The sequence below is a fragment of the Chlorocebus sabaeus genome, chromosome 1, assembly GCF_047675955.1.
Source record: "Chlorocebus sabaeus isolate Y175 chromosome 1, mChlSab1.0.hap1, whole genome shotgun sequence".
In the NCBI taxonomy this organism is placed as follows: domain Eukaryota; kingdom Metazoa; phylum Chordata; class Mammalia; order Primates; family Cercopithecidae; genus Chlorocebus; species Chlorocebus sabaeus.
The window spans coordinates 5985814-6010325 of record NC_132904.1 but is presented as its reverse complement, the minus strand read 5'-3'; the positions used below and the strand labels follow the sequence as shown (position 1 = coordinate 6010325).

Below are 24512 nucleotides of genomic sequence, written 5' to 3'. Positions count from 1 at the left end.
AGTGTGCTGTGCATTGAAGGTAAAAATGGTGAACAAATCCTCGTAGAGATGAATTGTCTTCCCATCTCATTACCTTCCATCTCTTCAAATTTGGGTGTTTTAGAAAATGTGTGAGGGTACTTGCAGCAATGGGATTGTTGAGATCTGCATTAGGAGGGCATTCTGAGGTGGCCTGTCTTGGGACTTCCTGATGCCGGTTAAAAAGTAGAGTTCTTTGCTTTTGTGTGTCCAAGCTTTGTGATACCACCTGTGTGTCTAATGGAGAGTGCACCTTTTTTTTTTTGTTTGTTTTTGTTTTTGTTTTTGTTTTTTGAGACGGTGTCTCACTCTGTTGCCCAGGCTGGAGTGCAGTGGCCGGATCTCAGCTCACTGCAAGCTCCGCCTCCCGGGTTCATGCCATTCTCCTGCCTCAGCCTCCCGAGTAGCTGGGACTACAGGCGCCCGCCACCTCGCCCGGCTAGTTTTTTGTATTCTTTTGAGTAGAGACGGGGTTTCACCCTGTTAGCCAGGATGGTCTCGATCTCCTGACCTCGTGATCTGCCCTTCTCGGCCTCCCAAAGTGCTGGGATTACAGGCTTGAGTCACCGCGCCCGGCCGAGAGTGCATCTTTAGTTGTGTATGATACATGCTTTCAGGAGGAAATGCTTTCTTGCATGTTATGCAATAGCTATGGTTTCCTCTTGTGAGTTTACATCAAGAATATCATGGTATTTATATTAGAAATTTATATGAGGCTGAGTGAGGTGGCTCACACCTGTAATCCTATCACTTTGGGAGGCTGAGGTGGGAGGATTGCTTGAGCCTAAGTGTTTGAGACCAGCCTGGGCAACATAGCAAGACCTCATGTGTAAAAAAAAAAAATTTGAGAGGATAGGGAGCAGATTACTGCTGCTCTCCCCCCCAGCCCACCCAAAGTGAGTTTTTTGACTTTTTTTTGTTTGTTTTTTTGAGATGGAGTCATGCTCTCGTTGCCCAGGGTGGAGTGCAGTGGCGCTATCTCAGCTCACTGCAACCTCCGCCTCCCGGGTTCAAGGAGTTCTCTTGCCTCAGCCTCCCAAGTAGCTGGGATTACAGGCGCCTGCCACCACGCCCGGCTAATTTTTGTATTTTCAGTAGAGATGGGATTTCACCACGTTGGCCAGACTGGTCTCGAATTCCTGACCTCGTGATCCCCCCACCTCAGCCTCCCACAGTGCTGGGATTACAGACGTGAGCCACCGCGTCTGGCCGGCTTTTCGTTTTTAAATAAATTTAGTGTCCATATAAGAGTGATTTGGGGTAAATTCTTTATTTTCCTCGACTGTGAAACAGGGAAGATGATGATAATTCCTTTATTTTCCTCGACTGTAAAACAGGGAGGATGATAATAATAGGATGGAAAAGCACTTGTACAATGCCAACACAAAAGGTTTGTAAGGATGGTTTTCATTCCTGCTCTTCTCAGATTTTGTGATTAATTAAGCAAGTTCACTTAGATGCTGTTTAGTTGAGAATTTGTGGTTTTGGTGTTTTAGTCCAAAGCAGTCCTCATTTTGAAATGTTATTTTTATCATTATGTTGCACTTGCATTCCCTTTATTGGTGTTCGTCAGAGTCAGCAGTACTGAAAAGAAGAGAAATCTTGTGACAGGGTTAGGTTGTGTGACAGGGTTAGGTTGTGGGACTGTTGAGAAAAATGCAGTCTGTTGAAGGAATGATTGGCTAAAAATAAAAGTATACTATTTTCTTTTCCTGTCTTGATTTCTTTTTTGGAGAGAAGGGGCTTTGGATTCATTCCTCTAAGAGAATAGTCTAATGCTATCAACTACTGAACCACATCTGATATTATTGATGATTAAAACCATAGTCTTCCTCGTTAGCTTCCATGATGCTGTGCAGCAGAGCCCAGTGTTTTGGAATAGCCTTACTCTAAACATGTCCTTTCTCACTCGGTCCTTTAATTATGATGTGAATAGAAATTAAATACTTGGATAATTCCTCCCTTTTCAGCTTTAGTGTTCTTTAGGGAGCACCTTTCATCATCCTCATGGATTCCACCCTCATCTGTTTATGTTTAACTTTCAAAGCATCTCTTTGTGGCTTGGCTTTTTTTAATGGTCTTGTGCCATAGTATGTCTGGATACTGTCAGTTAAATTCTTTCCCTGTGAGAATAGGAAACCTTGGATCTTGATTTTTTCTACCATGCTTGTCTAACTTCTCCTTCACCATCAATACCTTCTCAGTCCCACAGGGCTTAAAGCAGATTTTAGTTTTTTATTTTGCTTCTCTGTTTTTTTTTTTTTTTTAACCAAGTCCTGCTTAATTTTTTCTGTAGCCACTGGTACCATGTTTAAAGCTTTATTTTTATATTAGAGTCATACATTGTTGAAGCAACAAGAAAATTTAGAGTTAATTTATTCCAACTCTCTTATTTTTATTTTTGAGACAGGGCTTCACTCCTGTCACCCAGACTGGAGTGCTATGGGGCAGTCTTGGCTCATTGAAACCTCTGCTGCCTGAGTAGCTGGAACTAGACACAAGCCACTGCATCTGGCTAATTTTTGTTTTTGTTTTGTTTTGTTTTGTTTTGTTTTTGAGACGGAGTTTTGCTCTTGTTGCCCAGTTTGGAGTGTAATGGCACAATCTCAGCCCACTGCAACCCCTGCCTGCTGGGTTCAAGCAATTCTCCTGCCTCTGCCTCCTGAGTAGCTGGGATTACAGGCCCCTGCCACCACACCTGGCTAATTTTTTTTTTTTTTTTTTTAAGTAGAGACGGGGTTTCACCTTCTTGGCCAGGCTGGTCTCAAACTATTGACCTTAGGCGAGCCACTGTGCCCGGCCTTTTTTTTTTTTTTTTCCCGGTAAGTTTTGTAGAGGTGGGGTCTCACCATGTTGCTCAGGGTGTCCTCTAACTCCTGAGCTCAAGCGATTGGCCCACCTTGGCCTCCCAAAGTGCTGGAATTACAGGCATGAGCCACTACTATACCTGGCCTATTTTATTTTATAGATGAAGAAATGGATACTCAGGTTAAGTGATTTGTCTTAGCTTCTCATTACCTGTGTGAACTGATATTACAGCTCTGTGGTCTCTCAACATTTAATACTTCTTCCCAGTCCAACATTCTTCTTGGGTTTTTTTTGTTTTTTTTTGAGACAGGATTTTGTTAGGTAGCCCACGCTGGAGTGCTGTGCCGCAACACAGTTCACCGTAGCCTTGACCTCCTGGGCTCAAGTGATCTTTCTGCCTCAGCCTCTCGAGTAGCTGGGACCACAGGTGTGCGCTACCATGCTTGGCTGATTTTTAAAATTTTTGTAGAGAATGGGGTCTTGCCATGTTACCCAGGCTGGTCTCAAACTCCTGGGCTCAGGTGATCCTCCTGCCTTAGTCTCTCAAAGTGTGATTACAGGCATGAGCCCCAGCATTTTTTCTTAAAAACTTCTAAGTTTTCTTTAAGCTAAAGTTTTATATGTCCATATTTTGGAGTCAACTATTCTAGGAGATTGGGTAAGACAAACAGGAGTCCTTAAGTATCCCACTCTCTTTTTTCCCTTTCCTGAAGATAGTGTAATACTTTGGGCTGTTTTAACCAGTTAAAAATATATATTTACTTCCATATGTCTGAAGATTATATTTGAAGACTTCATACTTGTGTGTATACTTGCGGATTTTTTTTTAGTTCTAAGCAGTATCTATTGATTTTCTGACATGGAATATAAGGATTGGCTCTCACTTCTTTCCTTTATTGCACCTTCATTGCCATTTTCTGTCCTCCCTATCCACCCAGTAGAGGTTTGTTAACATTTTGGTTAAATCACTATTTAGTTTTTTCATTACAACCATGTATATACTACATTACGACCATGTATACTTTTTTGTTTTTTTGAGGCGGAGCCTTGCTCTGTCGCCCAGGCTGGAGTGTCATGGTGCGATCTCAGCTCACAGCAACCTCTGCCTCCTGGGTTCAAGCAATTCTCCTGCTTCAGCCTCCTGAGTAGCTGGGATTAAGGCATGTGCCACCACGTCCGGCTAATTTTTGTGTTTTTAGTAGAGATGGGGTTTCACCATGTTGGTCAGTCTGGTCTCAAATTCCTGACTTTGTAATCCGCCTGACTTGGCCTCCCAAAGTGCTGGGATTACAGGCATGAGCCATTGCACCCGGCCCATGTATACTATTTATAGCTGTTAAGTGGTAAATTACAAATGCTTTCCTTTCCTAAACAACTTTTGGTTTCCTCTGGAAATGTGTTACTGTGTTTCTCTCTCTCTCTCTCTCTCTCTCTGTGTGTGTGTGTGTGTGTGTTTTGAGTTGGAGTCTCACTCTGATGCCCAGGCTGGAGTGCAGTGTCGGCAGTCTCAGCTCCTGGCAACCTCTGCCTCCCGGGTTCAAGTGGTTCCCCTGCCTCAGCTTCCTGAGTAGCTGGGATTATAGGCATGTGCCACCATACCTGGCTACTTTTTGAATTTTAGTAGAGACGGGGTTTTGCCATGTTTGCCAGGCTGGTCTTGAACTCTTGACTTCAGGTGATCCACCTGCCTCAGCCTCCTAAAGTGCTGGGATTACAGGTGTGAGACACTGCGCCCAGCCGTGTGTGTGTGTGTGTGTGTGTGTGTGTGTGTGTGTGTTTAAATGTACTTATCACTAATTTAGCCTCAGACTTTTAGCCAGTTACATGTTCAGATCTTCCCTGAGCTTTATCCTTTTGAAGGAATCTTTCTAGTTTGGACTGCTGGCCCTCCCATTCTGCGACCTTTGGGGTTCTTTTTGCCTCTTTTCTCCCCACTGGATCTCCTCTTCCTGTGTTCTGTGTTACCTTGTTGCTCTCACTGGTTTTAGTGGAGCATAGTTGCCAGTAGTTTTTAGTGAGAAAGGTGTATAGGAGGTAGATCTTTTGAGACTGTGTATCTTTCTGTGTACTCCTGATTGGTATAGGTTAACTGGGTATATGCTTTTGGGTTGGGAAAATTTTTCCTTCTATTTTGGTCTGCTCAGGATTGCCATAACAAAATATCATAGGCTGGGTGGCTTAAACAACAGAAATTTATTTTCTCATGTTCTGTAAGCTAGAAGTTCAAAATCAAACTTCTTGCTAATTTGGTTTCTAGTGAGTGGCCTCTTTCTGGTTTATAGACACCATCTCTTCTCACATGTGGTGCCAGTCATCATACCAGATGACACAGTCTGGAGCACCATAATCCCAAATGTTGGAATACCTAAAGATCAGAATCCCTGAAGATCAAAATCCTTAAAGATCATAATCTCTAAAATTCTGAAAATCACAAAAGATTAAAATCCTGGGTGTTGAAACCCTGAAAGCCAATTACTAGGGAAGGGATTAGTATGTTTTTTGTTGTACATAGGATAGTTGCATCACGTTAGATGGAACTATTACCTTGTTATTGTCTTTATTCGTGAATTAAGTATGGTTTAAGGAGATGTGTGTGGGTGCCAAGTTGACAATAGGTGGACTTGTGGACTCAGTTTTAGATGACACCTTAACTAAGGAATACCTAGAAGCCTGGTGAAACATTAGGTTTTGGCTGTGTCTGTGAGAGTATTTCCAGAGGAGATGGAAAGATTCTCAAAACAGCATCTAAATGCACTTGCTTAATCACAAAATGTCAGGTATGAATGTCTGCCCTTACAAACCTTTTGTGCTGGCATTGTACAAGTGCTTTTCCATTCCTGTTACTAGTTATTATTCCCTATTTTATAATTGATAATACCTCATTCACTAATGCGTGAGTCTGAGTGGGCTGCGGGGAAGATCTGCCCTCAGTGTTGGCGGGCACCATCCAATCAACCAGGGCCCAGACAGACTCTTCTGCTGCCTTGGACGTGAGAAATCCAGGGTTGCCAGCCTTTGGACTCCAGGATGTACACCAGCAGTCCCTTTGGGTCCTGAGGCTTTTGTGGACTCAGAGCTAGAGATCACTGGTGTCCCTGGTTCTCAGGCTATTTGGATTGAGCCTTGTCACCGGCATCCCGGGGTCTTCAGCTTGCCTGTCGTGACACTTCACAGCACCATAATCGCATGAGCTCATTCCCCGCATAAATCCCCTCTCGTGTATCTGTATACATATCTTATCAGTTCTGTCTTGCTGAAGAAGCTTAATACAAATCTGGTATTGGGGAAGTCAAATATTCCTTCTTACTGTGTTTCTTAAAACACAGTGGAACAGATCTGTGAAATTGTTCCCTTGCAAAAAGGCTGTGATAAGTGTATGAGGCTACTTAATGGTGAAAGATGAAAATGTTAAAGTTAATTATTATTGGGGCTATGAAAGCAGAAAATTGCTTAATTGCAACAGCTGGACACAACAGACTTTGAAACAGACAGCATGTACTTACAGAGTTTGAAGACCACAACCACTCTTCAAATACAAGTGTAACGAGTGTTTTGAAGATCATAGACGTAGATCTGAAAACAGACAAAAACTGCAAGAAATCTCTTCTGCCAAATTATTCAGTCCTATAAGACTTCTGCCCATTCACACGTAGCGCCAGTTTGCTATGCTATGTATTTAGTCTTCACATCATATTCAATACTAGGGGTGTAAGTGGTATATATTCTTTTTGTTTTATGCATTTTTTGCACATTTGACTCCATGTTAACTTTGTGTGTAAGCATTGTACATATGTGTAAAACTGTTGAAACTTCCTCAGTAAATGAAGAGATGTCCTTTTTGTGTATCCGCATTTGTGAAAGACAAAATTCAAGATCTTGGCTCTCTGAGCAACTGCATATGTGATGTTGATCCATCGTGGTTTTTTGTAGATCTCATCAAAAGACATAGGTTGTCTATCACGGTATTTTAGATGACTGCAGTTATAAAGCTCAGTGCATACAATTACCAACCGTAGTTATATGCATTTTAATGTATGTACGAATGAATGAGTGAGACAAGATCTTGCTTTGTCACCCAGGCTGGAGTGCAGTGGCATGATCATAGCTCTCTGTAACCTCAAATTCCTGGGCTTTAAGCGACTCTCCTGCCTTAGCCTCCTGAGTAGCTAGGACTATAGGTGCGTACTCCAAAGTCCAGCTAATTAAAAAAAATTTTTTTTGTAGGGGTGGGATCTCACTATGTTGCCCAGGCTGGTCTTGAACTGGCCTTAAGCATTCCACCTGTCAGAACCTCCCAAAGCTCTGGAATTTCAAGCTTGAGCCACCATGCTGGCTGTTATATGCATTTATGCACTTCGTTGTTTTTTTTTTAACCTATTTCTTTATGAATGTGGTTTGTCTGCTCATAACTGTTAGTCTACCCATGTGACTGTCATTATTAGACCTGAATTATACCTTGTATCCTTGCAAAAATATGCATGTGATTATTGCCTTTTTTTTTTCTTTTTTTTTTTTGAGGTGGAGTCTCGTTCTTTCGCCCAGGCTGGAGTGCAGTGGCTGGATCTCAGCTCACTGCAAGCTCCGCCTCCTGGGTTTACGCCATTCTCCTGCCTCAGCCTCCTGAGTAGCTGGGACTACAGGCGCCCGCCACCATGCCCGGCTGGTTTTTTGTATTTTTTTAGTAGAGACGGGGTTTCACTGTGCTAGCCAGGATGGCCTCGATCTCCTGACCTTGTGATCTGCCTGTCTGAGCCTTCCAAAGTGCTGGGATTACAGGCTTGAGCCACTATGCCCGGCCTGTTTATTGCCTATTTTATTGTGTAAAGTGACCTATGACGTGTTCTCTCATTTTTTTATGTTTCTCAAATCTCCTTTATTTTTTATTTTTTTGAGACGGAGTCTCACTCTGTTGCCCAGACTGGAGTACAGTGGCGTGAGCTCAGCTCACTGTAGCTTCTGCCTATCAGGTTCAAGTGATTCTCCTGCCCCAGGCTCCCGAGTAGCTGGGATTACAGGCATGCACCACCACGCCCAGCTAATTTTTGTATTTTTAGTTGAGATGGGGTTTCACTGTGTTGGCCAGGCTGGTATTGAACTCCTGACCTCAGGCGATCCACCTGCCTCAGCCTCCCAAAGTGCTGGGATTACATGAGTGAGCCACCATGCCTGGCCTGAAATCCCCCTTTAAAAATGTAAATACATGTCTTTGAAGTTCTTTTAAATTATTTTTTCCAGAATTATAGTTTTTGGATTTTGATCTTTTGGAATTGTAATTTTCAGGATTTTAGACTTTAGAGCTTTTGATCTTTCAGGCTCAAAAGGAAAGAACATCTCCCAGGACCAGATGTGGAGTAGTTGGGAATTGGAGAGAAGCTGAAGGCCAGGCCCAGCACCAGGCGCAGGGCCCAGGCACTGCGGGGGTCCCAGCCATTAACAGAGCTTCATGCAGGTGGGCAACTGGAGCTGGGGGGGCTCACTCTCTTGTGAAACGAGCAGAAAACAGGCCCAATTCTGCTGGGGGCTGCAGGTTTTACAGAGCAGCAAAGAACGCATACTTTGTGGAGGCCAGGAACTGGACCAGCCTGCTGGGGCTTGGTAACTCCATCCGTAACATCCTCAGGGTCTCCACAAGGCAGACACAGCGCAGTACCACAGGAGATGGCGGGGACAAAGAACCAGGAGCTGGCGGGGTGAGGCGGTGGGTGGGGGGGCGGGCAATCCTGAAACAGTGAGAAGAGCGTAGAGAAGAGAAAGAAAAGTCATACCAGCTCAGAAGAGCTTGCAAACTGACATTCAAAACCACGCCCAGAAGTCTTTTTTTTTTTTTTTTTTTTTTTTTTTGTGAGACAGAGTCTCGCTTTGTCGCTGTCGCCCAGGCTGGAGTGCAGTGGTGCGATCTCGGCTCACTGCAAGCTCTGCCTCCCGGGTTCACGCCATTCTCCTGCCTCAGCCTCCCGAGTAGCTGGGACTACAGGCACCCGCCACCACGCCCGGCTAGTTTTTTGTGTGTTTCAGTAGAGACAGGGTTTCACCATGTTAGCCAGGATGGTCTCGATCTCCTGACCTCATAATCCGCCCGTCTCAGCCTCCCAGAGTGCTGGGATTACAGGCGTGAGCCCCCACGCCTGGCCAACACGCCCAGAATTCTAATGTTCACAAAGTTATCCAGTCAATAATTAGAATCCACTGCAGATGAGCATTCAGCATTCGGGATTGTGGCATTCAAGATTGTGTCTTTCGAGATTGTGGCCCAGACTGTCTCAACATGGCCTTTCCTTGGGTTCATGTGCATGTGGTGTCCCATAAGGACACGAATCCTGTCAAATCAGGGCCCCACGCTTATGACCCCATTTAACTGTAATTACTTTCTTTCTCCAAATATAACAATGCTGGGAGTTAGGACTTTAACATATGAATGGAAGAGAGAGGGAACAGACATTCAGTCAGAACGCATCTCTTCAGAATTCTTTAGACATTGCCTCATCATTTTTTTATTGTAATAAAATACATCTAACAAAATTTACCATCTTAGCCATTTTAAGTGTACGGTTTAATAGTATACCTTCATAACATTGTGCAATCATCACTATCCTCCATCTCCTATTCTGCTTTCTGGCTCTGATTTTGACTATTCTGAGTACCTCCAATAAGTTGGAATTACATAGTCTTGTGCCTTTATCAAAAGATATTTTTGTCATTTTTGTGACTGGTTTATTTTACTCAGCACGTTTTTATGGTTCATCCACATCGTAGCGTATATCAGAATTTCCTTTTTAAGACTGAGTAATATTCCATTGCATGTATCTACAAGTTAAGCATCCCTAATTGGAAAATTCGAAATGCTTCAAAGTCTGAAACTTTTTGAGTGCCGACACGATGCCACAAGTGGAAGATTCCACACCTGACCTCATACAGCACATGTGACCTCATGTGACTGGCTGCAGTTAAAATATAGACACACAATACACAGTTTATTTAAAATATCGTGTAAAATTACCTTTAGGATATATGTATAAAGTACACTTTAAACACAACTTAATTATATGTTTAGATTTGGGCCCTATCCCAAGATATCTTGTTATGTATATGCAGATATTTAACAATGCAAAAAAATGGAAATCTGAAATACTTCTGGTCTCAAGCATTTTGGACGGGGATTCTCCATCTCTGCCATACTTCACTTGCCCATTCGTCTGTTGATGGACGCTTGGGTTACTTCCATGTTTTAGCTGTTGTGAGGAATGCTGCCGTGAACACGGTACACAAATATCTTTTCAAGACCCTGCCTTCAGTTCTTTTGAGTGTAGAACCAGAAGTGGACTTGCTGGGTCATATAGTAATTCTGTTTTTAGTTTTTTGAGGAATGAACATACGGTTTTTCCATAGCCGCTGTACCATTTTACATTCCCACCAGTGGTGCGCAAGAGTTCCAGTTTCTCCACGTCTTTATGGACACTTATTTCCTGTTTTTTTTTTTTTTTTTTTTTTTTCCCCTTCTTTCCCTATAGTAGCCATCCTAATGGGTGTGTTGTGTTACTTCACTTTTTTGTTTTCTGTTCTTGAGAAATCTGAAACTATTCATATTTTTGGTTGTGGAAGACCTAGGCTCTTCTTTGTGCCAGGGTCATGCAGTTTAACAGTAATGTTCCTTGGTGTGGGTCTGTTTTCAGGAACATTTTTGGGAATTATTTATCTGATTTCCTCCCTTCTGTTTTTTGTTCTCTCTCTCTCTCTCTTTTTTTTTTTTAAAGAACCTACCCTGTGGGTTGGATGTTGGAAAATGTTGCTAAAATGTTTCATTTTAGGCTTTCACTTTTCTTTCCTGTTTTCTGATTGTCTTTTCCTCTAACTTGCATTTTTCTGTTTGTTTTGCTACTTTTTATGGTAGAGGCTTTCTGGAGGTGTCTGGTAATCCTTGATTTTTATTCATATTTAAAAGTCAGGGATACACAACAGAGTTGGAACATATGAAATTGACATTCCTTCCCAGCTTTGTTCGCTATAAAAGGACAGAGGAAGTGCCAGCCCCAGTATCTTTAAACGTACTTTGCTCTCAGACCTTCATTTCTAAATTACATCCCCCACTAAAAGGAACCAAGACTCCTTGGAGAAATGGCAGATTTCGAAGTCTAACAGAGAATGCATAAGACAAATCCAGAACATGTTACATGAGGAAATGAGGAAGTGCTTGAGAACTAGGAAAAGCACACAAGAGCATGCTGGAAGGGGCTCCCACTGGCCAAATGTGGAACAATTTGAACATCAGAGTGAATAATGATGTTAATTGGCCAGGCACAGTGGCTCACACCTGTAATCCCAGAACTTTGGGAGGCCAAGGCAGACGGATCACTTGAGGTCAGGAGTTTTGAGACCAGCCTGGCCAACATGGTGAAATCCTGTCTCTACAAAAGATATTAAAATTAAGCAGGCATGGTGACGATTGCTTGTAATCTCAGCTATTCAGGAGGTTGAGGCAGGAGGATCACTTGAGCCCAGGAAGTGGAAGTTGCAGTGAGCTGAGATCGCACCACTGCTCTCCAGCCTGGGCGAGAGAGTAACACCCTGTCTACAAAAAAAAAATAAATGAAAGTTAGTAAAATACGAATCTGTGAGTCCATACTGATGACATAAGGAAAGAATAAGTGGGAAAGGGCCGGGTGCGGTGGCTCACGCCTGTAATTCCAGCACTTTGGGAGGCCGAGGCGGGCGGATCATGAGGTCAGGAGATCGAGACCACGGTGAAACCCCGTCTCTACTAAAAATACAAAAACTTAGCCGGGCACAGTGAAACCCGGTCTCTACTAAAAATACAAAAACTTAGCCGGGCATGGTGGCAGGCACCTGTAGTCCCAGCTACTCGGGAAGCTGAGGCGGGAGAATGGCGTGAACCTGGGAGGCGGAGCTTGCAGTGAGAGGCGCCTGTAGTTCAGCTACTCGGGAGGCTGAGGCAGGAGAATGGTGTGAACCCGGAAGGCGGAGCTTGCAGTGAGCCGAGATCGCGCCACTGCACTCTAGCCTGGGCGACAGAGCGAGACTCTGTCTCAAAAAAAAAAAAAAAAAAATAAGTGGGAAGAAGGGAGCATCCCTCACTGAAGTTTGAATGCGAGGAGGTACCGTAGACTGCCTCAAAAAACATCATCATTTTCATAACTGAGTATCAGTTGATTCAGATAAGAGTTGCCAGTTGGCACTAAAATTACTAGATGAACGTTCTAAGAACATAGTCTCTAAGTATTGTTCTACAGATTATGAATTAATTACTAAGGAAAATGCTCACTTTACAGTGAAGAAATCTGGCAAATATGATTTTAACCAAGTGATTGAAATTATCACCAATAATGGGGCAAATTGACATCATCTTGTCTCTTTCTGTGTTGCTCCGGGAGAAACAAAGCTTCATTTATGTAGTACTACTGCGGGAAACACATAACCCATATTCTTCAAAGATGTCAGTGAAATGAATGGAAAAAAATGTTGAACTGTTTCAGATGAGAGGAAATTAAGGAAATAGGACTTTCGATGTGATACACAATCCTAAATTGGAGGGAAGAGGGATTTGCCATAGAGGACCTTTCGGTTTTGTCTAAGGACTCCAGCAGCACAGCCACATGGTCTGTTCTCATTTTAAGGAAAAATTTGGATGATTATACTTTTTGCAGTGTATATTCAAAAACCACCTAACTGGTAAAATATTTTATTTTTAAAATTAAATATGCTCATTTTAATTTGCACCTAGGCTTGTTACTGTTATTTTTGTTGATTGATTTTAACAAATGTTTAACATAATTTATTATCTTACTTGAGGAAAAATGTTGATATCACAATGTAGTATGAGTTTTATGGGGGAAAGACATTAGATGAACAGCATTGTTTTGGAGATGCCTTGTAGATTGCATTCTTAGAAGATTTCTGGTTTTTTTTTTTCTTTGGCCCTGTCAGGCTTCACTACTTAGAAGAATTCTAATTAATTCAGTGTCCACAGTTTAAGTCTTTTTCCGCAATATTAAGCTATATATGAAGTGCGTGTCTTGGAAGATAATTTCTATCCTTTTCATGTGCAGTGTTTGGTTAATTGACGTTAGAGATTTAATTTGAGTATAGCTAGAACTTCAGTGATCTTAATGTCATGCTTCCTGACATTATTATTAAACGTATTAAGTGGACTGCTAGGGGGCATTTAAAGGAAGGAAATTGTAAAATTTTAGTGTTTTAAAGTGTGGTGCCTTTATAGTGGACCCTATGTTGGATAAGAATAGAATTGATGTTTTCAGAAGACAAAGGTGAGAATATGTATTTTTCTTCTTCACTCATTGATAGTGCTATTATGACATCTGTATTTACTTCTGAGCTACTGTAAAGTAGGATAAAAGCTGTAATGTAGGATACTGTAATGTAGGATAAAAGCTAAGGTAGAGAGCTGACAGTGCCTTTTTTCTTATGTTCGTATAGAAAAATTTTAATGATTAACTAGAACTTTTCAATTCCCTGTGGTATAGTTCTGTGTGACCCAAGACCCTGACCTAGTATGCTTTAATGGCAGCTATCATTAAATGTGATTATCTGCTTTTTTTTTTTTTTTCTTTTACAGGAGAGCTTGTTTCATATCCATATCCCACTTTATTCCTGCTAATCTTCTAATGCGGTAAATTGGAGGAAATCTGTTACCAGGATAACCTGTAATGGGCAAGGAGCCACCAAGAAGAAAACATTTCTTTTAATTTTTAAACTTGTTTTGAAAGGTAAGAATGTTACGATTAGCAGGAGTTTCCTTCCATTAATGACATCAAGGAAAGCTGTGGTTCTTTTGTGAGACCCTGGAGTCGTAGCAAACCAGGTGGAGACCAGTCTCTCTGAGCTAGGTGCAGTATGGTTCTGTGGTACTGTGGTATTTTTAGGAAGTTAAATGACACCCTCTTTAGTCTGCTTTGGTATATCTTAAATCTGCAGAACTCAAGGGATTCTAAGTTTACAGGGGGTTATTGAGAGGGGCGCCAAAGACCAGCCAGGCCTAGTAAGCTGAAGTAGCAGCATGCAGAGAAAGAGTCGCCACTCAGGCCACTGCTTCCAGGGCACTGGGGCTCTCTCTTTGTGTTTGTTTTTGTTTTATACCAGCAAAAGGACATTTGACTTCTGGTCAGTCACTTGTGTCTTTCAGAGTCCTAATCTCCATCACTTTAGAACTTTTTATTAAAGATTAGAGATTGAATTTACATATTAGACTTTTGGCCCAGTTGACACTTACTAGGAAGTGGCAGAAGTGGCACAGTAGTTCCTTTTGGGGGACATGCAAGCATAGTTAATCAAATTTCATTTGTCCCCATTGTATCTCTAGAAGGTAGACAAAAATCATTTAATCATCTACTTTCCTGAACTGGTGCTAGCTCTAAGACTTGAAATTTTAGTCACTTTTTACTCGGCTTTGTTTTTATCCTGATGAGCAGTGATTTACCAGGGCCTGTTGGTTCTACTCTTGACTCTTGGAACTGTCTTTTTCTTTTTGTTTCCACGGCTGCAAAGCTAGGTCAGACTTTGTTGCCTGGGGAGGTCCTATGGTGGTTTTGCTGTGAGGGGTCTGTACTTCTGACTGCCAGGTGGATGTTTCATAGGCATGTAAAATACTACTTTGCATATGGTGTCTCCTCAGCCCCAGCCCCTGAAGAACAGTCCTACCCAACCCTTGCAGTTCCCCTTGCACTTAAACAGTGACGTCCTATTCTTGCCCCCGATATTCAGATTCTTGTACACAACTTAGGATTTCCTCAACTTCACCTCCATATTCTTCTGCCTCAATCCCATGTGGAGAATTCTCTGCAAGTATTCATTCCCCTTGTGGCTCCTTGTCTCATAGTTTTTTTTGTTTGTTTTTTGAGATAGGGTCTTGCTCCGTCGCCCAGGCCAGAGTGCAGTGGCGCGATCTCGACTCACTGCAACCTCCACCTCCTGGGTTCAAGCAATTCTCCTGTCTCGGCCTCCTGAGTATCTGGGATTATAGGCGCACACCACCACGCCCAGCTAATTTTTGTATTTTTAGTAGAGACGGAGTCTCACTATGTTGGCCATGCTGGTCTTGAACTCCTGGCCTCAAGTGATCCGCCTGCCTAGGCCTCCCACAGTGCTGGTATTACAGGCATGAGCCACCGCACCCGGCCTCATAGAGTTTTATTGTTGTTCTTTGTATTTGAATTCACGTCTTCTGGGGCTCAGCTTTCTTCCTGCCTTTTCTGTCAAACCACCTTGGATTATTCCAGTTCCCTTGTGGTCACTCCTTTGTGAACTCTCAGAGCATCTCATGAAATTATTTTAGAATTATTTTTTTCTCTTTAACTACGTTTTAAGTATTTTGTGAGTAAGCAGCTTTAACTTCTTTGTGTCTTTAGTACTTTTCACAAAATATAGGTATCATTAATTGTTTGGTGGTAGGAGCTAAAATGTCAGAGGCATTTCTCAGGATAATATTTTTGAGACTTTCCGTCTCTCCCTCCTTGTTGTTTATTTTGTTTTCCTTTGCTGATAGAGATTCTTAGCTTTGGCAGCTTGCGGAACAATTTCTTACCTTTAGTTATTCCTCCTGCTCCTCCTTTTACACATCTCTGCTCGTCAGCATGCTGTCCCACACTAGAGTGAACCCTTCACAGTCTGCAGGAGTCCTAGAATCAATGCCAGGTGGTTACAAGGGTTCCTGGAGAGGAACAGCACTGTGGGTATAGGGCATTTTAGACCAGAGACTGGCAAACAAAGCATTTATTGCAAAGGCCAGATAATAAATATTTTACGTTTTGTGGGTGAAGAGGCAAAAAAGAGGATTTTATGAAGGTATTTATATACCAAGAGACACAACAAGTTTTCACAGGCTTTGTTATTGATGAGATTCAAAATGTAATAATTGAATTCAATTTTCTGTAATACAGCTCTCTCTTACTAGTGAGAAGACTGGAATTCTTTTTTCTAGGGCGATAATATTTCACCTAATTGGTCTTTAAAGTTAGAGTAGCTCTCATCAAAATCTATTGCAAAGGTACATCTAATCTATTAATATTGATCTGCAGCAAGGTTTTAACATTTTTCATCTTTGGAAATGTCTTTTTACACAGGTAGGTACTCCCACATTCTCTATCAGTCCCCAAGCATATTACTTCAGTTGAGTATATTCATTATTTGGAAGGCATATGTAGAATTCTCTTGGATTCTTCTCTTGATACTTACTTTTTAGCATGTCATTACGTAGTAAATTAATCATTTCTAATTATAGTTTAGGTGAAAGCTCCTTAATTGCACCCCTAAATGGATTTTGAAATATGGAGATTTCCTTTGCCTTTGCATCAAGGTCTGCAAAATGCTATGTAACTGTAGTTTCAGCTCAGAAAACATGTCCACTGCCAATTTTTTATGGGAATGGAGAGCTCATCTCCTACAGGAAGTGTATGAAGTATCAACCAGAGAAAGTTGTTTAAATGACATTAATTTAGTAGATGATTCACATATCAGCCATTGAGACTTCAGCAAAGGCAGATTTCTACAGCTGTCTAGTGTTCAGTAATTGTCATTCACAGCTGTTCTTCTTGTTCAGAAAAATTTCAGTCTTTGCCCTGTGCTCAAAAAATCACAATAAAACTTTACCACATCAAGTTGCTGTGTCAGAGGGCAAGCCAGGATGGTTAAGTCCATGAGTGAATGAAGTTTACTGTTGGTGCTACTGGTTCAGTAACAGGTGATGGATTTCAAAAGTCTCCAAATGCCTGCTGGCGAATAATCAAAGAATAACTGTAAGCTTTAAACACCTTAAATTTTTACAAGTTTTCTAAGTTTGTTGAACTACGCCCTTTATTGTTCTATACACAACCACAATCAGTTGTAGCATGTCCTATCAGATTCTACTATAGGTTGTCTTTTCTCAACTTCTTTGGAAATATTCTGCCTGTAGTTCTTTCATGAAGACTGTTCACAGAGGCTAAAAAGTCAGAGGTATATTGCAAGGTTTATAGCAAAAGATAACAATTGTTCCATCTTTCTCATCTTTGAATTACTCATTTGGGACTGCCACCTTCATCTCTTAGCTGTTTTCTCTTATTTCCACATTTCTAAATAATTTGCCTGTATGTAACTGTTTCTAATCTACTTATCTTCTAATTATGAAGAGGAGGTTTTAGTTCTTACATGGATAACTCCTTCCCTCCTTCACCTTTTGGATAAAGTCAGTATTAAAGGTATGTATATTTTGGTTAATTATTCCCAAAATCCCTAACAAAATTTGCAAAATTCTCTTCAGTGTGGTCAGATACATCTGGCAGTCAGCTGTGTCTCTTTCTTGGACTCACTTTTTCCACACTCTCTGCCTCATGCCTTCCTCTGTACTGGTTGCACTTGACCTTCTCCGTAGTTGCTGGTGTTTCTCCTCACCTTTCTTCTGGGAGTTGTCTGTCTCTTGATGTCTCCTATTTCTGGTTTCATGTGTTGTCATGTTTTGGTGAAGAACATTCTCCAGTAGCTACCTGAGAAAGTGTGAATAGATCCGTCAGACCTTCCATGTCTGAAAATGTTGGTTTCAAGAATTGATACTAAGTTATGGTCCTTTTTTTGTGTTGTTTTTGTGAGTCCCCCTCCTCCGCACCCACCACTAGAAGGTTTAGATTCTTCATTTCTGCTACCATGGAACTACACTCAGTACATTGGGAGGATCTGTCGCACCACTCATTGTGTTGGCCTGTGCAGGCCCTAAGGAGAGCCACATTTGTTAAGCTCTGGGAAAATTGCTTCCTTCTCTTTCCTACCCATGCCCCCACCCCCACCACCCCCGACCTTTTTTTTCCCCTTGGCCAAGAGGTGGGTGATATATTATAATATGTTATTCTAAAACTTCTTTTATTTGAATATTGGACTTCCTAAATTAAGTTTTTTGTCTTTTCATGAATTTGTTGGCGTTCTTGGCTGTCGTTTCCTTTTTTCTCCTTTGTCCTTTATTTTGTTGTGTTACTAGAGTTTCCAGAGCAGTGAAGAATGCGTGGGGTTCAACCCACTAAGCATCTGGAAGGTTGCATAATCTTTTCTATTTTCTTACTGGAGCTCCATGTCAGCCCAAATGTAGCCACGTATTGTACCTTTTATATCCGATAGATTTTGGGAAGAGATTTATAAAACAGCATGTTAATCATTTAGTACAACCTTCTTGTCCAGAACAGAAACTCCTTTTGTTCTTATAGAAAATCATCCAGGCTTTGCCAGGGCACCTCCAATTGAGGGGCCTCGCGTGCAGCCACAACCCTCATCTTTATCAAGTTTTGCTTCTACTGCTTGCAGATAATTTGCACTTTTTACTTACTGGTTCTTATTTCATCATTGGGTACAATACAAGACAGGTCTTTCCTCTAAGCTTTTAAATATATTCAGAGGTAGTTACTTTATGCCTCCAAGTAGTGAGCCTTTCTGCTGCCCTGACCATCTCTTTGGATGCCATGTGGTTACCAGACTCTTTGTTTTCCTTCAGAACAGGATCTGCTATTTCCTGGTGTGACGTGATATGCTCAGGGCAGGCCACAGTGGGATTAGTTTCTCCTCTGGTCCCAGACATTGTTTATCTATTACTATATTCTGAGATTTCTTTGCTTATTAGTTACATCATAATATTAGAACTTTCTATTGGACTTATAATCAACTGAAATCTTTGGACTTTTTTGTTTCTTTTCTTCACTTCAGCAGTTTTCTTCTCCCTGGCCGCCTTCCCATCTTGTTTTTCAGTTTTTGTCTGAAAAGGACTTTATATTCATTCATGTTAAATGAATTTTTCTTGATTTGTTGTGTCAAGCAGTGTGACTGCTGACTTGCCCAGCATTACCTCTTCCTTTTAGCTTTGTGTTTTCTGTGCATTTTGGCAAGCCTGTGGCATCCTGCGAATCCATGTCATCAGAGCCTCTGGCCACAAGAGCTGAACTTGTCCAGAGCCACCACCAGCACTCTTCAGGCTGAATGCCCAACTGTCTTGTCTGGGAGGTGATTCTCCACCCTGTGCACAGAGACTCACGGTTCCTCTTCATGAACTTGTCCTGAGAGCCATTGGATTGCAAGACTGACCTGGTGTTGCTGCCTTCTACAAGCTGAGGTCACACACAGCTGGGCTGGTCTGGGGTCATGCTCTTGATGACTGCTGCTTTGACTAGGAAGAGTGCACACTTTGGAGCTAGTCATACCTGGGTTTGTATTCTGCTAGCATGTTTACTAGCTCTGGTCTTTAGTAGTAAGTCATTTGACCTCTCAGAATTTTAGTTTTTCCATCTGCAAAATGAGAACAAAACCATGAAGGTATAGAGTATCTTGTATCTAAAAGCATGAAGCCCAGAGTTTGGCAGTATGGTAGGCACCTAATTGGTAGCTGCTGTTAATAATTATGTTTCCACCTTTATATAAAGTTGCAGTGTCCAGACAGTTAATGTAATTGTGGAATAGCTAGGAGAGATTGAAGATTGTTTTTCATAAGGAGCTATAAAGACCATTCTCTATTGAGCTTTTATTCCTGAGCAGTCTCAGTAGTCTACGAATCTACTTTAACTTTTCTTGCACATTAAGTTGCGTACTGTAAAACATTTACAAAAGAAATAACTTCCTGAAGGTTAACAGTTTATTGCTGCTTTTCTGAGGCTGTTGAGATAGCCCTGAATACTTAAGGATTATATACAGTCTGATCAAAGTTTGCTAGGGAAGGAAGATTGACGATAATAGCTAAAATTTTAAGAAACTGGCTTTTAAAATATTTTTTTTGTGACCAAGTTGCCAATTCTGTCTTTCATTGTGGAATTGTTTATAACCACAAAATAAATTTGATAGCTCTTTTCTTAGTCTGAAGACTGCTTCCTTTTGACCATTTGCCAAAAGCATCTCAGTGTTCTCCTGAATTTCTACTTGATTAGGAAAGGCCATTTTCTTTGGGTACGTTGTAAGATATTTAAATAATAAATGACCATTGTCACTTACCTCAGGTTGGGTGAGTCATAAATGGCACGTAACTGGGTTTCACTTAATATAAACTTCACTGACTTGGATTTTCCAAGTTTTCCCTTCACCACATTAGTATGGAATTCCCTTTCTAGCCAAGCAGTTCACCATTTTTCATTTGCTGAGGGCCACCTTGTATCTCTTCAGTTTTGGAGACTTAGAAACTTTTTGTGTTGTTTCAAATAGCCATGCCAATCATAACCATGTTTCCTACTCTCCTCCAGTTACCTGTTGCTTCCTTTCCGATGTTTGACTCATTTGTTTGCTCTTGGAATCCTACCCAGTTTCAGAGATTCCAAGAATCTTGGATGCTTCGGATGGGAAACCTTTCTAGGGCCCATGAGAATTTACTGATTTGCCTTTGACCTAAAATTTTTTTTAAAATTTTGAGACAGGGTCTTACTCTATCAGCCAGGCTGGAGTGCAGTGGCATGATCTCTGCTTCCCAGACTCAAGTGATCCTTCCACCTCAGCCTCCTGAGTAGCTAGGACTATAGGTGTGCACCACCATGCCCAACTAACTTTTTGTACTTTCTGTGGCGGAGACAAGATCTCCCTTTGTTGCCTAGGCTGGTCTTGAACTCCTGGACTAAAGTGATCCACCTACCACCATCCCCCACAAAGTGCTGAGATTACAGATGTGAGCCACTGGGCCTGGCTAACGTTGACTTTTATCATACCGTCTTACCTGTATTCACGCACCCTCACCTCCAGCACGCACACGTGCATCTGGATCCAGCTGGGTACTCCTTGCCTCTCCTCGGTTTCCTTGGTCTCTTAAGAAGACTCCTGGCAAAAACTCGACTACCCTTGTGCCATCCTCTTTACTTGCCTTTCCCCAAACAACCCCTCAGTCTCACTTCAGCAAAACTTGTTCTTAGTATAAATAACCCATGCTTTGCTTGTACTTGGACTGAAGTTTTCGAAATTGTGGAAAATAGGCTCAGAAATTCCTGTACATTCAAACTTTCATAATGAGAATTTGTAGAGGAACATGTTACTGTAGTTGCTTTAATTTGAACTAGTTGACAAAAGTAAGACTGGATTTTTTGGTTGGTGGTTGACTTTTTAAATATAAAAGCGAAGTGAGTGATAAGGTTGTACATCTTGTCTTGCTGTTAGCGTCCTAGCAGTGTATTTGGAGTTAGTACAGGGTATATATAGGCATTTGCCTTCTGAGGGTTGTGTATTTCCCAGACAGCTTAGAATTCTAAAGGCAAGTATAAATTTGTATAATTTGATACCAAAGTACAGCTCCAGAATGAAGAAAAAGTGGAAATTAGACTTGGAGGAGGCAGAATGCTGGTGGCATTAGAGGAATAATGGTCATTTAGTGTGAAATCTCATAGCGGATACCTTGGCTTTGAGCACAGAAGCCATTGCAAGGCATCGTCTTCTGCCCTGGTGGGCCCCTCTTCATTAGGCTCGCCCCTCTCCAATCTGTCTTTCATGTTGTTGACAGTTACGCATTCACACTCTAGATCTGCTCTTGCAGACTCCAGTGTCTGTCTTAGCACAGTGGGCAATCTCTACAGTGCCCCACCTCGTGCGTCTTAATCCCCTTCCTTTCTTGTCCCACATTTAAGTCATATTCACACTTGGCCAGACCCAAAAGAGATTTGTCCTCTTCCCTCTCTCTTCACCTTTGTAGGAGATATAAACTCTGTTGAGAGTGTACTAACCACAGCATCATTGTCATCTCCACATCACTTCCAATGTCTGCTTCTGTTCAGAATTGTTTTTGTATGTTATTAAAATACTTAGTTTAATCTCTGCTGTAGATATTTCAATGCACACTTCCCTCAGTTAAAACTCATTGGGTCTGTCTGCTTCTGCAGCAAGTCTGCACAGTGCGTTCACACACAGCCCTTTGTGATCTGGCCTTGTGTTGCCAACCTAATCCTACCACCTACCCAAAGGCTCCTTCTTGTTGTCCTTAGGGTCTTCTCCCTGCTGTGACTCCTGAAGCTACTGGGTCTTCCTGTTCACTGCTTTCAGGGAGGTGTCGCCTGGCCTGGAATATGTTGTGCAGCTCCATTCATCACCTGCTAAATGCTCCATACAGTATTTTGAGGCTCAACTTAGGCTTGACATATAATGAGCTCTTTTTTGGCCAGGCTGTCCTCCCTTGAGCTACCTTTCTGTGGACCAAGGTTGAAATGTATACCTTCCTTTCTCTGTTTTCTCTGTTCTCAATTTTATTGTATTTTTCAAGGCTTTAGGGACCATCTGTCGTACTACTCCTGTATTCCTTAGCATAATTCATATTAATACTTTAATACCTGTTGGTAACTATAGCATATTAAATGGATTTGATTCCTTTATTTATTCTCAAAGAAAAGCTTGAAATATCAAAGCAGTTTCAAGTTAAAACTGGAAAAGATTCTGGAATACCTGGATGGTAGAAAGCTGACTGCTTTTGACACCTTCTTTGGAAGAAGCAGTTGCAGAGAGACAATAAAACTGGGTTTGAGTTTGTATTGCCCTCTTCTCTAAAGAAATATATTGACTCTAGTATGCACCTGATATTTGATTTAATTTGTGTGTCTAGGGGGCTGCACCTTTATGAAACTGACACCTTTACTAAGAATGGAGAAACAGCTACTGCGTGAACTTTCTGTGTTTTGTGGTCTTTTTTCTTAGAAGTTAGTGAGAGCTGCTTTCAAAGACCAGTGGCTTTTACTTCTTTGTGTTCCATGTTTCTGCCCCTTCTTGTGAAAATTTCCCTGGGCATTGAGCTTTGCTGTCCGGGGGAAGAGTTTCTCATTAACTTGCAACACTAAGAGATAACCTCAGTTGGAGTGACTCCGTTTTTCCTGTTAATAGACACTTTCCTCCCTGGCCCTTTCTTAGTGGCATGCAGCTTTTAGCATGCCTGGAGGCAATCACCAAACCCTCCTGGAGCCCAGCAGTTTTACATTTGGATCTTGTCAGGCACTGTTCAGCTAAGCTTCCTGCATGCGTGAATCCAAGCCTAGAAGGAAGTCCTCAGCCTCCAGGTGTCTGGACACTGCATCAGTAGATGAGCCAGTACGAACAGCCTTGCCTCAGCTTGGTTGTTCAGTACATCCTGTTCCCCAGCCTGCTTATAAACTTGGCCAGAGGTTCGGTGTAAACGCGTCTGCTGCTTATGGAATAATCAAGGGATGCCGTGAGGTCTGTTTTCTTGAGGTTGAGTGAGAATTCTAGTTTTTTGTCCACACTAATCAAGTATCTTTGTTTCCCAACATTTTTTAATGGCCTGGGCATTGCTCCTTCTTCTGAAAATATATTTTGAACTAGCTTATAAAATGAAATCAATTCTCAGAGATATGTACCTGTTTGTGTGTGTGTGTGTGTGTGTGTGTGTGTGTGTGTGTGTGTTTTATTTTTCAGATGGAGTCTCACTCTGTCACCCAGGCTGGAGTGCAATGGCATGATCTCGGCTCACTGCAGCCTCTGCTGACTGGGTTCAAGCGATTCTCCTGCCTCAGCCTCTGGAGTAGCTGGGATTACAAGTGCCTGCCACTGTGCCTGGCTAACTTTTGTATTTTTAGTAGAGACGGAGTTTCACCATCTTGGCCAGGCTGGTCTTGAACTCCTGACCTTGTGATCCACCCACTTCAGCTGCCCAAAGTGCTGGGATTACAGGTGTGAGCCACCGTGCCCAGCTGGCGTGCATCTGTTTTTAAATTTGGCTCCTTAAGGTCTAAACCAGCGATGACCCACCTGTGCCTCTCGATGAAAGATCTATCTCTTTGCATTATTTCAAGATGAAGGATTTGAAAACTTTCTTGTTATTGGTATAAATGTTTCTAGATATTAGAGGCTACAAAACAGTTCTCGTTTTCTTGTGATCTGCTTTTTTTGAGTTGAAGAATGTCTGCCTTCATATCAAGAATATACATGATTTCACCTGTATGTTTCTGTTTTAAAAGAGAGGAAAAACGTGGCCTATCACTTCTTCTTACCTACCCCACTTTGGCCCTTGTGTGGAAAACATTGTTAGTGATAGTAGCTGTGGAAGGAGATGGGGGGCTGTTTCAGTGCTGAGAGAGACTTTGAATTATAATGTCATTAGAGCGGGGCTGTCTAGTACAGCAGCCACTGGCCATGTGTGACTCTTGAGCATCTGAAATGTGGCTGGTTCAAATTGAGAGGTACTGTGAGCATAAAATACGCATTGGATTTGGAAGACTTAGTACCAAAAGAAATAATATAACCGTGTTGGATATATTCTGTTAAAGATACTTTTAAATTTAATGTCATCGTTTGTTTTTCTCTTTTACTTTTTGATGTGACTACTAGAACATTTAATGTGTGGCTCATAAGTTTATTTATGATTTCTGTTAGGTGGGTCTGACTTGGATGACAGGTAGAGCTTGTGTAGTTCTAGTAGTTGTAATAGTGGTGGGAGAAGGGAGTGCTGAAGGGAGACTTGGGGTGTATAGGAATTAGAACTTGGGCAATGTGTGTTTGCATGTCTTTGTATAAGATCGTGTGAAATTTGTGTGTCAAATATTTTCTTTGTAGTGTTGTGTTAAATATATAGTATTAAAAGTCATAACACATTTTGTTGTCTTAAGTCTTTCCCGTGTGTTTTCTTGGGCGGAAGCAGCTGCTTCTATTTTTGTTCTGTTTGTGCTCCATATGTTTAGGTAGCGGCAGCTTCTACTAGAAATATCTTCTGCGTGTTTATTGCCAGTCTGGCATGTGATGTCAGA

The 24512-nt window shown here is 41.7% G+C and overlaps 1 protein-coding gene across 24 annotated transcripts in view; it reads left to right on the top strand.

The window, feature by feature from the left end:
* PPP6R3 (protein phosphatase 6 regulatory subunit 3) overlaps positions 1-24512 on the top strand; it is a 155863-nt gene that overhangs the window by 42581 nt on the left and 88770 nt on the right. For 16 of the 24 annotated variants that reach the window (XM_037998923.2, XM_037998921.2, XM_037998919.2 and 13 more), the window contains 2 exons: positions 8139-8275; positions 13415-13565. The exons of 1 other annotated variant lie outside the window; for it this stretch is intronic. The gene's annotated coding sequence lies outside the window, so the exon portion shown is untranslated. The remainder of the gene's footprint in view (positions 1-8138; positions 8276-13414; positions 13566-24512) is intronic. 7 more of the 24 variants (XM_007960181.3, XM_073010735.1, XM_037998925.2 and 4 more) reach the window with 1 other exon arrangement.